The 13,032-nt window shown below is 43.2% G+C and overlaps 1 protein-coding gene across 2 annotated transcripts in view; it reads left to right on the top strand.

Annotated features, from left to right (window-relative positions):
* Positions 1-13,032, top strand: part of CNTNAP5 (contactin associated protein family member 5) — a 724,101-nt gene that overhangs the window by 574,019 nt on the left and 137,050 nt on the right. The window lies entirely within an intron of this gene.

Genomic DNA, 13,032 nt, shown 5'->3' with positions numbered 1-13,032 from the left:
TGACTCTTTCTTTCTGCTGTGCCAGGCTGTTCAGGGAGCCCCCCCTATCTTCCAAGCCTCTCATAATTGAGCATACTTTATTCTGCTTTAATAAACCTCTGTAACTGGATAAATAACTGGCTCCATATATTTCAGTGACAGCCAAGTCAATGCGGAAAATGAGTGTGTTGTGAGTATGGGTGAAAGTGTGGCAGCTCGTAGGATGGAGATGGGTAAAGGGAGAGAAATTAAGTCGCTCAGTGAGCACCAAAAGCACACTCTTTCTCTTAGGGTAAAGGGAAACCCTAGCTAGACATCCAAATCAGGAGTACCAAGCAGTCGCTTCTCCAGAAGCTTATATCCGGGCCAAAGAGTTAAGCAGGGAGAAAAAAAGAGAAAACTTGTAATGAGTAACAATTTCATAATCAGTGATTGTTCCAAAGGGACTTCTCTTCAATTTATTGATTCAACCTATAGTAATTCTCCATATCAGATGATTTGTGATACAGCTACTTCAGTCCAATGGGCTGCTTGCAGTAGGAAAGAAAAGTGGTGACAAATTCAGCCTAGAAATAGTACAGGCCAGTGTTGGACTGTGTGGAAATGGAAAATCAGACATCCACATAGAGGGGTACAGTGGATGACTGTAGGTGGATATGAAAGATGACAGGACAGGGACACAGGGGGTGGATGTACAGGGACACAGGGGGTGGATGTACAGGGACACAGGGGGTGGATGTACAGGGACACAGGGGGTGGATGTACAGGGACAGGGGGTGGATGTACAGGGACACAGGGGGTGGATGTACAGGGACAGGGGGTGGATGTACAGGGACACAGGGGGTGGATGTACAGGGACAGGGGGTGGATGTACAGGGACACAGGGGGTGGATGTACAGGGACACAGAGGGTGGATGTACAGGGACACAGGGGGTGGATGTACAGGGATACGGGGGTGGATGTACAGGGACACAGGGGGTGGATGTACAGGGACACAGGGGGTGGATGTACAGGGACACAGAGGGTGGATGTACAGGGACACAGGGGGTGGATGTACAGGGACACAGGGGGTGGATGTACAGGGACAGGGGGTGGATGTACAGGGATATGGGGGTGGATGTACAGGGACACAGGGGGTGGATGTACAGGGATACAGGGGGTGGATGTACAGGGACACAGAGGATGGATGTACAGGGACACGGGGTGGATGTACAGGGACACAGGGGGTGGATGTACAGGGACACAGGGGGTGGATGTACAGGGACACAGAGGATGGATGTACAGGGACACGGGGTGGATGTACAGGGACACAGGGGGTGGATGTACAGGGACACAGGGGGTGGATGTACAGGGACACAGGGGGTGGATGTACAGGGACACAGAGGATGGATGTACAGGGACACGGGGTGGATGTACAGGGGCACAGGGGGTGGATGTACAGGGACACGGGGTGGATGTACAGGGGCACAGGGGGTGGATGTACAGGGACACGGGGTGGATGTACAGGGACACAGGGGGTGGATGTACAGGGACACGGGGTGGATGTACAGGGACACAGGGGGTGGATGTACAGGGACACAGAGGATGGATGTACAGGGACACGGGGTGGATGTACAGGGACACAGGGGGTGGATGTACAGGGACACAGGGGGTGGATGTACAGGGACACAGGGGGTGGATGTACAGGGACACAGGGGGTGGATGTACAGAGATACGGGGGTGGATGTACAGGGACACAGGGGGTGGATGTACAGGGACAGGGGGTGGATGTACAGGGACACAGGGGGTGGATGTACAGGGACAGGGGGTGGATGTACAGGGACACAGGGGGTGGATGTACAGGGACAGGGGGTGGATGTACAGGGGCACAGGGGGTGGATGTACAGGGACACAGAGGGTGGATGTACAGGGACACAGGGGGTGGATGTACAGGGATACGGGGGTGGATGTACAGGGACACAGGGGGTGGATGTACAGGGACACAGGGGGTGGATGTACAGGGACACAGAGGGTGGATGTACAGGGACACAGGGGGTGGATGTACAGGGACACAGGGGGTGGATGTACAGGGATATGGGGGTGGATGTACAGGGACACAGGGGGTGGATGTACAGGGATACAGGGGGTGGATGTACAGGGACACAGAGGATGGATGTACAGGGACACGGGGTGGATGTACAGGGACACAGGGGGTGGATGTACAGGGACACAGGGGGTGGATGTACAGGGACACAGAGGATGGATGTACAGGGACACAGGGGGTGGATGTACAGGGACACAGGGGGTGGATGTACAGGGACACAGGGGGTGGATGTACAGGGACACAGGGGGTGGATGTACAGGGACACAGGGGGTGGATGTACAGGGACACAGGGGGTGGATGTACAGAGATACGGGGGTGGATGTACAGGGACACAGGGGGTGGATGTACAGGGACACAGGGGGTGGATGTACAGGGACACAGAGGATGGATGTACAGGGATACAGAGGATTTAAAGAGGATGTTTGGGGTGACAAGTTGGAGGGCACTGGTACATAGTCCAAGGCATGCCTCTTGGTGATGGCACATGGGCCAAATAGGAAGTTTTTTTGTCCCAACCACCAGGTAGTACTAAAGTGAAGCTCTCTTAACAGCCAAACCTTATTTATTTATAAGAATACACAGAAATGTTTATTTGAACCTCACTAACTTAGTTTGTTGCCTTTCACTTTTTCTGCACCCTTGGATAAAGTGATATGGTTCAAAACAGGAAGATAAATGGCACAAGGTTTAGATTCTGGTATAGGGTTTAAATATTTTGCTACAGATTGCTTTTCTCCTGGCTATCAGAGAGTATTAGAAGCGACTGCTCTTCTCCAAAAGTTTCCTTTCTGTACATTTGCCTTCCGCATTTGTCATTGCTAAATACATGTCTAATCCAGTCCCAGGACCTTGGCCTCCAGGAAAGCCCTTTATTCCCTTCCCGTGAGATTTAATGAGCCAGTGCCTTTAGGAGGATGTCACTGGATGTATCCAAGGGGGTTAGGGCTTTGCTGTTTCCTCACAAGGCTCTTACTGATCTCTCAGCCCTCATTTGATTTCCTGGAGCCCGAGACCGCCACCCCTGAGATTTGCTGACTCAGTGCAGTGAAGGTGCCTCTACTTGGTAATATCCTGGATGGGGTGGGAATCCTGAATCCAGAGAGAGAGGGAAGGATTACCTCAGGACACGCTAAGGCTCTATCTCATTAAAAAATAATATTATACAATCTCTGCTTGTTGAATTTTATTATACTAAACCTGTTTATGAGCTATTCCACTGTTTATTGAGTTTTGGAAGTGCCTTTGCCCCAAGCATGCAGAAATCATGAAGAGTTTATCTGGGCTTTTTCTCACTTAGTCCCTGGATTTCTTCATGCACCCAGCAGAATGTTTAGGGCCAGCGCCTTGTGTTGGAGAAAAGTATGCTTGGCATATAGGAGGCCCTTCGTGCTTTAACTGTTGAACGAATTAATGAAAAAATAATAAATGGGGTTATTTCCTTTCTCCCCACCCTCTCCTCCTGGCCAAATGCCCCCTCCACTTGGAAGTTACAGTCTGCTTTTTATTCATTAACTTTTCACTTGAAGGATGTATCCGGAGGCAATGTGGCACTGGCTTGTTTACACTAATGATCCCTGACTGCATTTCAGATTGTTCTCAGAATGTCTGTGGTGTGTCTGATTAGATAGAATAAAGGGCATCCTACACTCGAGAAAAAGAGAAACGGAGCAAAAATAGGGAATAGGAGCTGGACCATTCAGCACCAACACGTACATCATTATCTTATAGAGTTCTAGATGGATTGAATGGTTGCTATTTTGCCAAGAGTAACATTAAGGAGTTTCCTTGTTTATATTTAATGATGCCACCATTCTATCATCTATTAGAAAAATAACTAAGATAAGCAATTTTAGACCCATTGTTCCTAGAAACAAAACATAGCTATGAAATACTCCTTTTTATACTTATAGGAAATTATCAAATATGTAAACTGAGGCTGCTATTACGTCCATTATCTGTCAAGCTGTACAGTAGCACTTTCTCTAAATTACCCGGGAAGCCACGTTACTTGGGTAATTACAAAATTGTGAATATCAGAAATAGAACTCAAAAGACAATATTAAGATTAAGAGTTTGCATTTATATAGTATATTTATATAACATTTTGGTTTGCACTATTATCACATACCAAAATATTATAATTCAACTTAAAAATAAAATAAGACTTTGGTTTCTAGTTTAATCCTCATGCTGACTACTAAGTGTATGCCATTACTCACCTGACGACAGCAAACCTCTACAAGTGTGCTTACAATTGTCAGTTTTGATCCAACCAATTTAGGTGTATATATTTCACCATGCCTAAGGGGAATATTTTTCTGTTTTTTTAATTTTGTTTATTTTATTTTTTTTTATTATAGGAGCCTTTTTATTAACAGAGATATATTCTATATAGTATATCCTTATTGTGAAATTTAAATATTTTAGATTATTTAATTTAAAAAGTTGCCCTGGCCAGGGAGCTCAGTTGGTTAGAGCATCATCCCAATACACCATGATTAAGGTTTGATCCCTGGTCAGGGTGCATACAAGACAGAACCAATGAATGCACAATAAGTGGAACAATAAATCAGCGTAGACGCTCACCCTCATAGCCACTTAGAATCCTCTCACTTCTGCCCCACATGTTAAATCTTACATGTGAAAATAATAATTGGGCAGGTAGGGCTCTTCTACATATAAATATCTTCTTATGCATATACCATATTTATCAACAAGTCAGTTTGTTCATTTTTTACCAAATGTGAGATTATATTACATATGATATTCCACAACTTGTTTTTCCCATACAAGACATCTTGGGGAGCTTTTACTTGGCATCATTAAATAAGCATGCAAATGAGCGCATCCAGTTTATTCCAGTGGCTAAAGGGTACCCCATGGTATAGTTGCATCATTGCTTAGTTTACCATTCCTCTATGATAAACCTTTTAGTTATGATTTTTCACAATTAAAAAAACAGTCAATGAACATTTTAAATCTTAATTTATACTTTTTTTCCACTTTTAAAATTGTTATTTCTATTGCATGGACTCCTTGTTTAGAACTGTTATGTTCTCCGCTTTTGTTCTTGGATAGACATGTCCAAATTGCTGAAGGGAGCCAGGACTTTATGCAGACCCAGGGCAGTCAGTTCAGGGCGGGCTGCCGGACTCGGGTGAAGTGATCTTCTCCCACAGAGACAGGCAGACTCACTGGAGGCAAAACAGGCCACAAAGGATGACACTATTCCACCCTCTTTTGCTCAGAACTCGCTGGGCCCTCAGCAGACGGGGGCGGGCCTGGCAGAGCCCTGGCGACGGCGAGTTCCACAGTCTCTCTCTCTGGTCTGTCTTTCCTACCCCGCCGGCGCTGCTCCCAGGCAACACTCGGCTCACTGCACACCCCAGGGGCTCCGCTTCTTTCAGAGCCCAGAGCCTCTGCCCCTGAGAGGAAAGAGCAGGAAGAGCAGCAAGCGCAGCAGGAAAGGGGGAAGCGGTTCTGTCTTCTTTGCGAATATGCCCTGTAGGTTTTTAGTGAAAACATTATGTCCCAAAACACGTAATACATTTAGAACTCACACAGTTGAACTCACACTTAGAACTCACAGCCTGATTTGCTGGCAGCGCCCTCAGTTTCTGTGTGGAAGGTGCAATTTATCCCCAAGCAACACTGTATTGTATAACGGGATGGTCACATCCTGGATTTGTCACTTATTAACTACAGATTCTAAGTCACTCAGCCACTCTGAGCTCCAGGTTCCTATTTTATGAAAAAAGAAATAAAATAAATTATCTCTCGGGGATAGTGGCTGAGTTAGCAATAATTTGTGCTTCTAGCAGATATACCATGTATTTGGTTCTCAAAAATGTGTTAGTCATCATTTCTATTAATTTTTCTATTTTTACAGTATCTTAAATAAACTGTAAAAGGCCACATTTATTTATAGAAGTTAAACTAATTTCTATGAAATGTATATACACATATATAGAGTAATGTAAAATAATTAAAAGAGCATGCCAGAACAGTTAAAGATATCACTCAGCAAATAAACTGTAGGTGAAATGACAAAAGAACACTGAAGGCCCCCCTCCCCAAAACAAGGCTGCCCTCTGAGCATTCACTAGTAAAATCATCATGTAATGGATGGGTCGGCCTGTGATAGAAAAAAGCTGGGAGATTGCTTGTAACTGTAACCAAAGGGTTTGTGGACTCCTGGAACTTCTGTCAAGGTGACCCTGTGTAATGTCAGGGGACACGGGCCTGGGACATGACTGCAGATTAGTAAACTGAAACCTAGTCAGTTGAATTGTTTCTTGTGTGAAGGAAGCTTGTGCGAGTGGAATGGGCATGGTCAGCCTGAGGCCAGGACAGCTCAAGGGCTCAGGACCTGGGCCCTTGCCCTGGGAAGGTGTAGACTAAAGGTGGAAAATGACAGCTTTCGCTCCAACTCAAGGGTGAGCTGCTCTCTGTGGAAGCCAGACCAGGCCAGGAGAAGAAGAGGGCTCAGTGGTTTCAGCAAAGGCTTTGCCATCCAATTCTGGCCCCTTCACTTGCAAATGATGCACCCTGAGAAGTATGATCACCTCTCTTAATCTCAGTTCCCCCTCCTGTACAAGGCAGGTAATAACTATAATATCATCATAGGGTTGTTCTGAGTATTAACTGAGAAAAGGTGTAAAACTCTATTTTGATGTTCACGTGGCCAGGAAAAAGCAACAGGCAGCTCCTATGTTCAGCTCCAGTGATATGAGGTGCTTGGCTGAATCCCAAAGCCATTAGTAGTTTCTAAAAATAGAGGCCCCAAACTCGGGCAGTGCCTCCAACTTATGGATCATTTTCTTTAGAAAGAACTTCTCTCTGTAAAAGGCAATTGTGGTTTTAAGTAGTATTTTATTGTTCACTCTATTACATTAAGTATTTTGGAATTTGGACCCTGACTGTAAGAAACAGAGACCTCTTCAAAGGTTACATGCTATCAAGAATGAATTGTGGTTTACCTTTGTATATATGTTTCTGGAAGCAGTGTGGAGAGGATTAAGATTAGGGATTAAAAGCAGGGAGCCAGGTTAGGTAATCAGACCAAGGCCCAGGATGAGACTCTAAGGCTCCCAAATAAAACTGAGGCCAGGGGTTAACATCCAAAATTTATAAAGAACACAAACAACTCAATATCAGAAAAACAAACAATCCAGTTAAACAATGGGCAAAGGATCTGAATAGACACTTTTCCAAAGAGGACACACAGATGGCCAAGAGACATAAGAAAAGATGCTCAACATCAGTAATTACCAGAGAGATGCAAGTTAAAACCACAATGAGATATAAACTCACACCTGTCAGAATGGCTCCATCAACAAATCAACATACATCAAATGCTGGCGAGGGTGTGGAGAAAGGGGAGCCCTTGTGTACTGCTGGTGGGAATGCAGACTGGTGCAGCCACTGTGGAAAAGTGTGGAAGTTCCTCAAAAAATTAACAATGGAACTGTCTTATGACACAGCAATTCCACTTCTGGGAATATATCCGAAGAAACCTGAAACACTGATTCGAAAAAATATATGTTCATTGAAGCTCTATTTACATTAGCCAAGATTTGGAAGCAGCCCAATTGCCCACCAGTAGGTAAGTGGATAAGAAAGCTGTGGGACATTTATACCAAGGAATACTGTTCAGCCATAAAAAAATAAGGAAATTTTACCTCTTGCAATATCATGGATGGAACTAGAGGGTATTATGCTATGAAATAAACCAGTCAAAGAAAGACAAGTACCATATGATTTCACTTATACGTGGAATCTAATGAACAAAATAACAAAACAGAATAGAAACAGACTCATAGATACAGAGAACAGACCGACAGCTGTCAGAGGGGAGGTTGCTGCGGAACTGGGTGAAAACAGTGAAGGGATGAAGCAAAACAAACAAACTCACAGACACAGACATAGTGTGGTGATCACCAGAAAGAAAGGGAGGGAGGGAAAAGAGTTCACTGGGTATTAATGGTGATGGAGGAGACTAAGCTTTGGATGGTGAACACATAATACAATATACACATTATGTATTATAGAATTATACACCTTGGCTGGGTAGTTCAGTGGTTAGAGTGTTGACCCCCCTAGGCCAAGGTTGTGGGTTTACTCCCCAGTCAGGACACATACATGAATCAACTGATGACGCTACGTAATTGGAGAAACAAACCAATCACTCTCTCTCTGTCCCTTCCTCTCTAAAATCAGTAAGTAAAATGTTTAAAAAAGAATTGTACATATGAAACCTATATATTTCTATTAACCAATCTAAATCAAATAAATTCAATTAAACAATAAAAATAAATAAAAAAGCTGAGGCCAGTGGATGAAGATAGGGCAGTTGAGCTGAGAGACGTAAAGAAGGTGGGATGGGTAGAAGCTGGTTGAGCAAGAATAAGTGAGGAACCCGCCCTGTGGCTCAGTTGGTTGCAGGTTTGATTCCCCGTTAGAGCACATACCTAGGTTGCTGATTCAAATGCTGGTCAGGGTGCATACGGGAGGCAACTGATGGATCTCTCTCTCTCTCTCTCTCTCTCTCTCTCAAATCAATAAAGTAAGTGGAAAAATATAAGAGATAGAGACCTGTATGGGTATGGACTGAGCAACTGGGGGCACAGGGCTAGGTCATCCACAGAACTGAGTAGCACAGACAAGTAGGATAAGCAATCCTGGGAAAAGTGGTAAGTGGAGGAGGTTTGGGGATATTAGTTGAAGATGACTTCCATTGACATCCAAGGGAGAAGCTTAGGAGGCAGTTTTCCATATTCATGGAGAACACATTTGTGTGTAACAGGAAAGATGGAAACGCTGCAAAATGCTGTAACGAAGTGGAGTAAGTTAGAGGCTGACATATCCCATGGAAATTAGCAATTCCGTGAGAGAAGTTTCCTTGGAGTGAAGGGAGAGAAGGCTGACTAGGGTGTGTGCTTTGAGGAGGGAAAGGGAGAGGAGCCCATGAGCTGGGAGAGAAAATGTGGACAGTCCATGAAGACGTTTATAGCACATCTGAATGCTTCTTTCTTTCATATTCTGAACAAGTAAATCAATTATGTCTCCTAAATTTTCATCTGTGGTAGTCTTTTTTAATCCATTAATACTAATAAAATCTTGAGGGCCATTTTAATTTATTTTTTCTTCCATTTGTTTTATTGTTGAAAGTGTTACAGATGTCCCTGTTTTTTCCCCACATGGAACCCCTCCAGCAGGTATCCGCCCTGCCCCCCACCCCCGCAGGTCTTCTCCACACTATTGTTTGTGTCCATAGGTCATGTATATATGCATCTAAGTTCTTTGATTAATCTCTCCCCATCAATCCCTACCCCCCACCTTCTTTCTGAAATCTGTCCAACTGCTCCATGCTTCTATATCCCTGTATCTATTTTGTTCATTGGATTATTTTGTTCATTAGATTCCATATATAAGTAAGATCATGTGGTACTTGTCTTTCTCTGACTGGCTTATTTCACTTAGCATAATCTTCTCCATCTCCATGAATACTGTCCCAAAGGGTACGAGATCCTTCTTTATTACAGCTGCATAGTATTCCACAGTGTAAATATACCACAGCTTTTTTATCCACTCCTAATGAAGTATCACTGGGTAAACTTGGGCTGTATTTATATAATAAGACCTAATTTTGCATTCTCACATCTACTTAGATGAGCCCTTCAGTTTCAAGTTTCTAGAGTATTTATACAAGAAATATAGTTTCTGAAAATTTTAAATTTCTGCCACAACCTCCTTGTTTTGCTAGGAACTGGAAACAAGACTCTATCTCTGGTGTGGCCAGTGTGGGGCACGGGGAACAGATATCACCTTCAGGTGTGGACTTTATATGGGACCACAGTAAATGCTTTCCTTGTGTTTTTGGACAGCCGAGTGGCCCTGTAACTCATTTGAGCTTCATGTCATTTAATCCCCTAGTGCTCTTTTATCTGGAAATCCCTAGAAGGAAGACAAAGGGAAATAACTGCCTTAACTAAAGTTAAGATAGAATTATTAGCAGGCATCAGCCCGGTCCTTCAGACTCGCAGAGTTGCTTATGGGCATCTTACTGCCTGTTCTGCCTTTGAAGCCACAGGCAGTGGGGGCTTTGTGTTACCCACTCAAGAGAAGTGTGTCCCTGGCCGGTCGAGGCTCAGTGGTTGAGCACCGACTTAGGATCCAGGCGAGTGGGGTTCGATTATTGGTCATGGCACATGCCCGGTGTGTGGGCTTGATCCCCAGTTGGGGGCATGCAGGAGGCAACCCATCAATGACTCTCTCATCATTGATGTTTCTCTCTCTCTCTCTCCCTCTCTACTCTCTCTGAAATCAATAAAGGTATATTTAAAAAAAAAAAGAGAGAGAGAGAGAGAGAGAGAGGTGCAAACTGTCTTGAGACTAATCTACTCAGATTCACACAGGGGCTTCAAAGGGAGTTGAAGTCTGGGGTCCTTTGCATAAATTTCTATGTTTCTCTATCCTATGCATAATGTTTTATTTGTTACTTTGGAGTGACTGAGAGAAGGTATAAAAAGGAAAAACCAAACCAAAACACAACAAAACTCTTTATAGACTCAGTCACCCAAATGACTCTCCTGAAAGAAGCTTACAGAGCAGCAGGTCACTAACACTGTTCGGTAAAAAAAGCAAACAAGAACATGTGACGTTTCACCACCATTAACCATACACTAAGGACATCAGAGGCCCTTGTGCTCCACAGTCGTGAATTTGTAAAATCTCAAGATGCAGATACTAAACTGAGAACACACTGACTAATTCCGTGCCATACGTTTGCTCCCGAGAATGTGTTTTCAATTCTTTTTCTTAATGTATAGGTTTTTATTAGGTCATGTGTGTTTCTTGAGATCCACATTCCTTGGTCCACTGATTCCGCCCATGCCAGTCTAATTCAAAAGGCAATGATTTTCCACTATGACACAACCACTCCGTACTTATAAAGTGTGTAAGTCAGTGCCCTGTCCACTTAGGGAGAGCCTCCTGTATTCCAAACAAAGACAAAGTCTGTAAAGTGTTCAAACAAAAGAGAAAGAAAAACACAAGTTAATTGGTAGAAAGTCAACCCTTCAGCTGTAGATCCCCTTCCTAGCAATAGATACCATCAAAATTTGTCTCATTTTCTTACAGTAAAATCCACCAACACTACCCACCCTCCAGATATTCTGCCCATTAATGCTTTCAAAGGTTTGAATTGTATGTACCACTCACAAATTGAATTAAATCCGATCTTATCTTCACTGTGACTCTAAGAGCAGGAATAAATATTCAAAGTCTCCCTGCTGCCTTGGTTGCCCGTCAGCTGAACATATTTCTCACAGGCATTATATTGGCCAGTGCAGTGTTGGGTCTCACCACACTTTTTTTTTTTTTTATTTTAAATTCATTGTCAAGGTTTAAAAATTGAGAATTTTTGCATTAATATTCCAGGCTAGCCCACTGGCCTTATGTTCATGAGTAGCATAATTACCGCTTTACTAATGGCTGTCACTGCCTCCTTTGGACAGGACACCTACTCCCCACCAGTCTTCCTGCCTCTCTCCCTCTCTCTTCTTCCCCTGACAGTGAAGCTGTGTGTCAGGTTCCATTTAGCATCTAACACACAGCCAACTTCATGCATTTTTATTCCCTTTCTGGTCCCTGTAGACATTTGACTTTGTATCTGTTTCTATTTCATTAAACAACTTTGGAGAGCAGTTTCATTTCTTTAGATATTTGTTTTAGTTTTCAGATAAAAAATATTTTTGGTAATGGGATTGCATCATCAAACTTAATATGAATGTTTTCTTCTCTTTTATTTGGAAAATATTTCTATTCTTAGAGTGCTTTTTGGCTATCCCAACACTTTGACATACAGGCATCAAAGAGACATAGACAAGAGGACAGTGTGTAAGGGAGGCAGTGGTTAGTTTTGATGGGCAAACTTCAGAACTGACCATTTCACCTAGGAACTAAAATGGAGAGAAACGAATCCTAGAGAAACACTGCTTTGAGAGAGGATGGGGATTTTGTCTATTCTACTCAGACTGCTCGCACTCTAATTTGAAATCTCTTCCTGAGAAAATATCCGAATGTGAAGACACAAAATTTGTTCTATGTCCAAGGAACATTCAGAGATGTACTTTCAAATAGAAACAAAGCCTTAGTTCATATGAGAATTAAAGGAGTGTCCATACGCCCATTTTCAGCATTCCCCATAGGTTGGACACCATGCTAAGTGGCTATGTAATCTCATTTAACCCTCTCTATAACTCTGTGGTACAGAGTATATGTCCATTTTAAAGCTGAGGACACTGGGGAGACGCAGAAATGGAGTGGTCTGCCCAAGCTAGCACAGCTGGGAGCAGGGGACTGAGATTCCAGGACAAATCTACCTGTTTCTAAAGCTACGTCCTCAAAGCACTTTGTCACACTACTGGGTCCTTGCCATGTTTCCCTGATTAATAATCTGGATTATTATTTTTATTGTCTCTAAACTCAGAGCTATAAGTGATAATGAAATAGGTTGTTTCTTACTGTTTTGTTTACTTCCTTGTGACTACAGAGAGAAAACCAATATGAATCTGCTCCTTCATGCTCTTGTTATCAAGTTGCTGCATCACAAACTTTGTCCTGAATATTGTTCTGTCTTCAAAATATCTATTAAGTCAATATCAGTTTCTTACCTGAATTTTTGTTTTGTTTCAGTTAATGGTATGCTCTTATCTGTAGTCCAAAAACACAACTTACAAAGAGAAAAAAAATCAATAGTTTAACTGTATTATTTAAAAAAAATTTTTTTTCACAAGCTGACGAGTCAGTTTCCTACTTGCATAATTAATGAAGACAAAGCCAAGTCCTTAACTACCAAGATCCTTGAAACACAGAACAAACTGAAAAGCAACAAACCGGGAGCTGTAACGACTGGCTCGTCCCTAGAGTGAAAGGTGACGAGAAGCATCTTGGGCTGACTGGGCACT

Source organism: Miniopterus natalensis, chromosome 8 (genome assembly GCF_054644295.1).
Source record: "Miniopterus natalensis isolate mMinNat1 chromosome 8, mMinNat1.hap1, whole genome shotgun sequence".
Taxonomy (NCBI): Eukaryota; Metazoa; Chordata; class Mammalia; order Chiroptera; family Miniopteridae; genus Miniopterus; species Miniopterus natalensis.
Note: the sequence above shows the minus strand (reverse complement) of the source record. Positions and strands in the feature narration are given on the sequence as shown.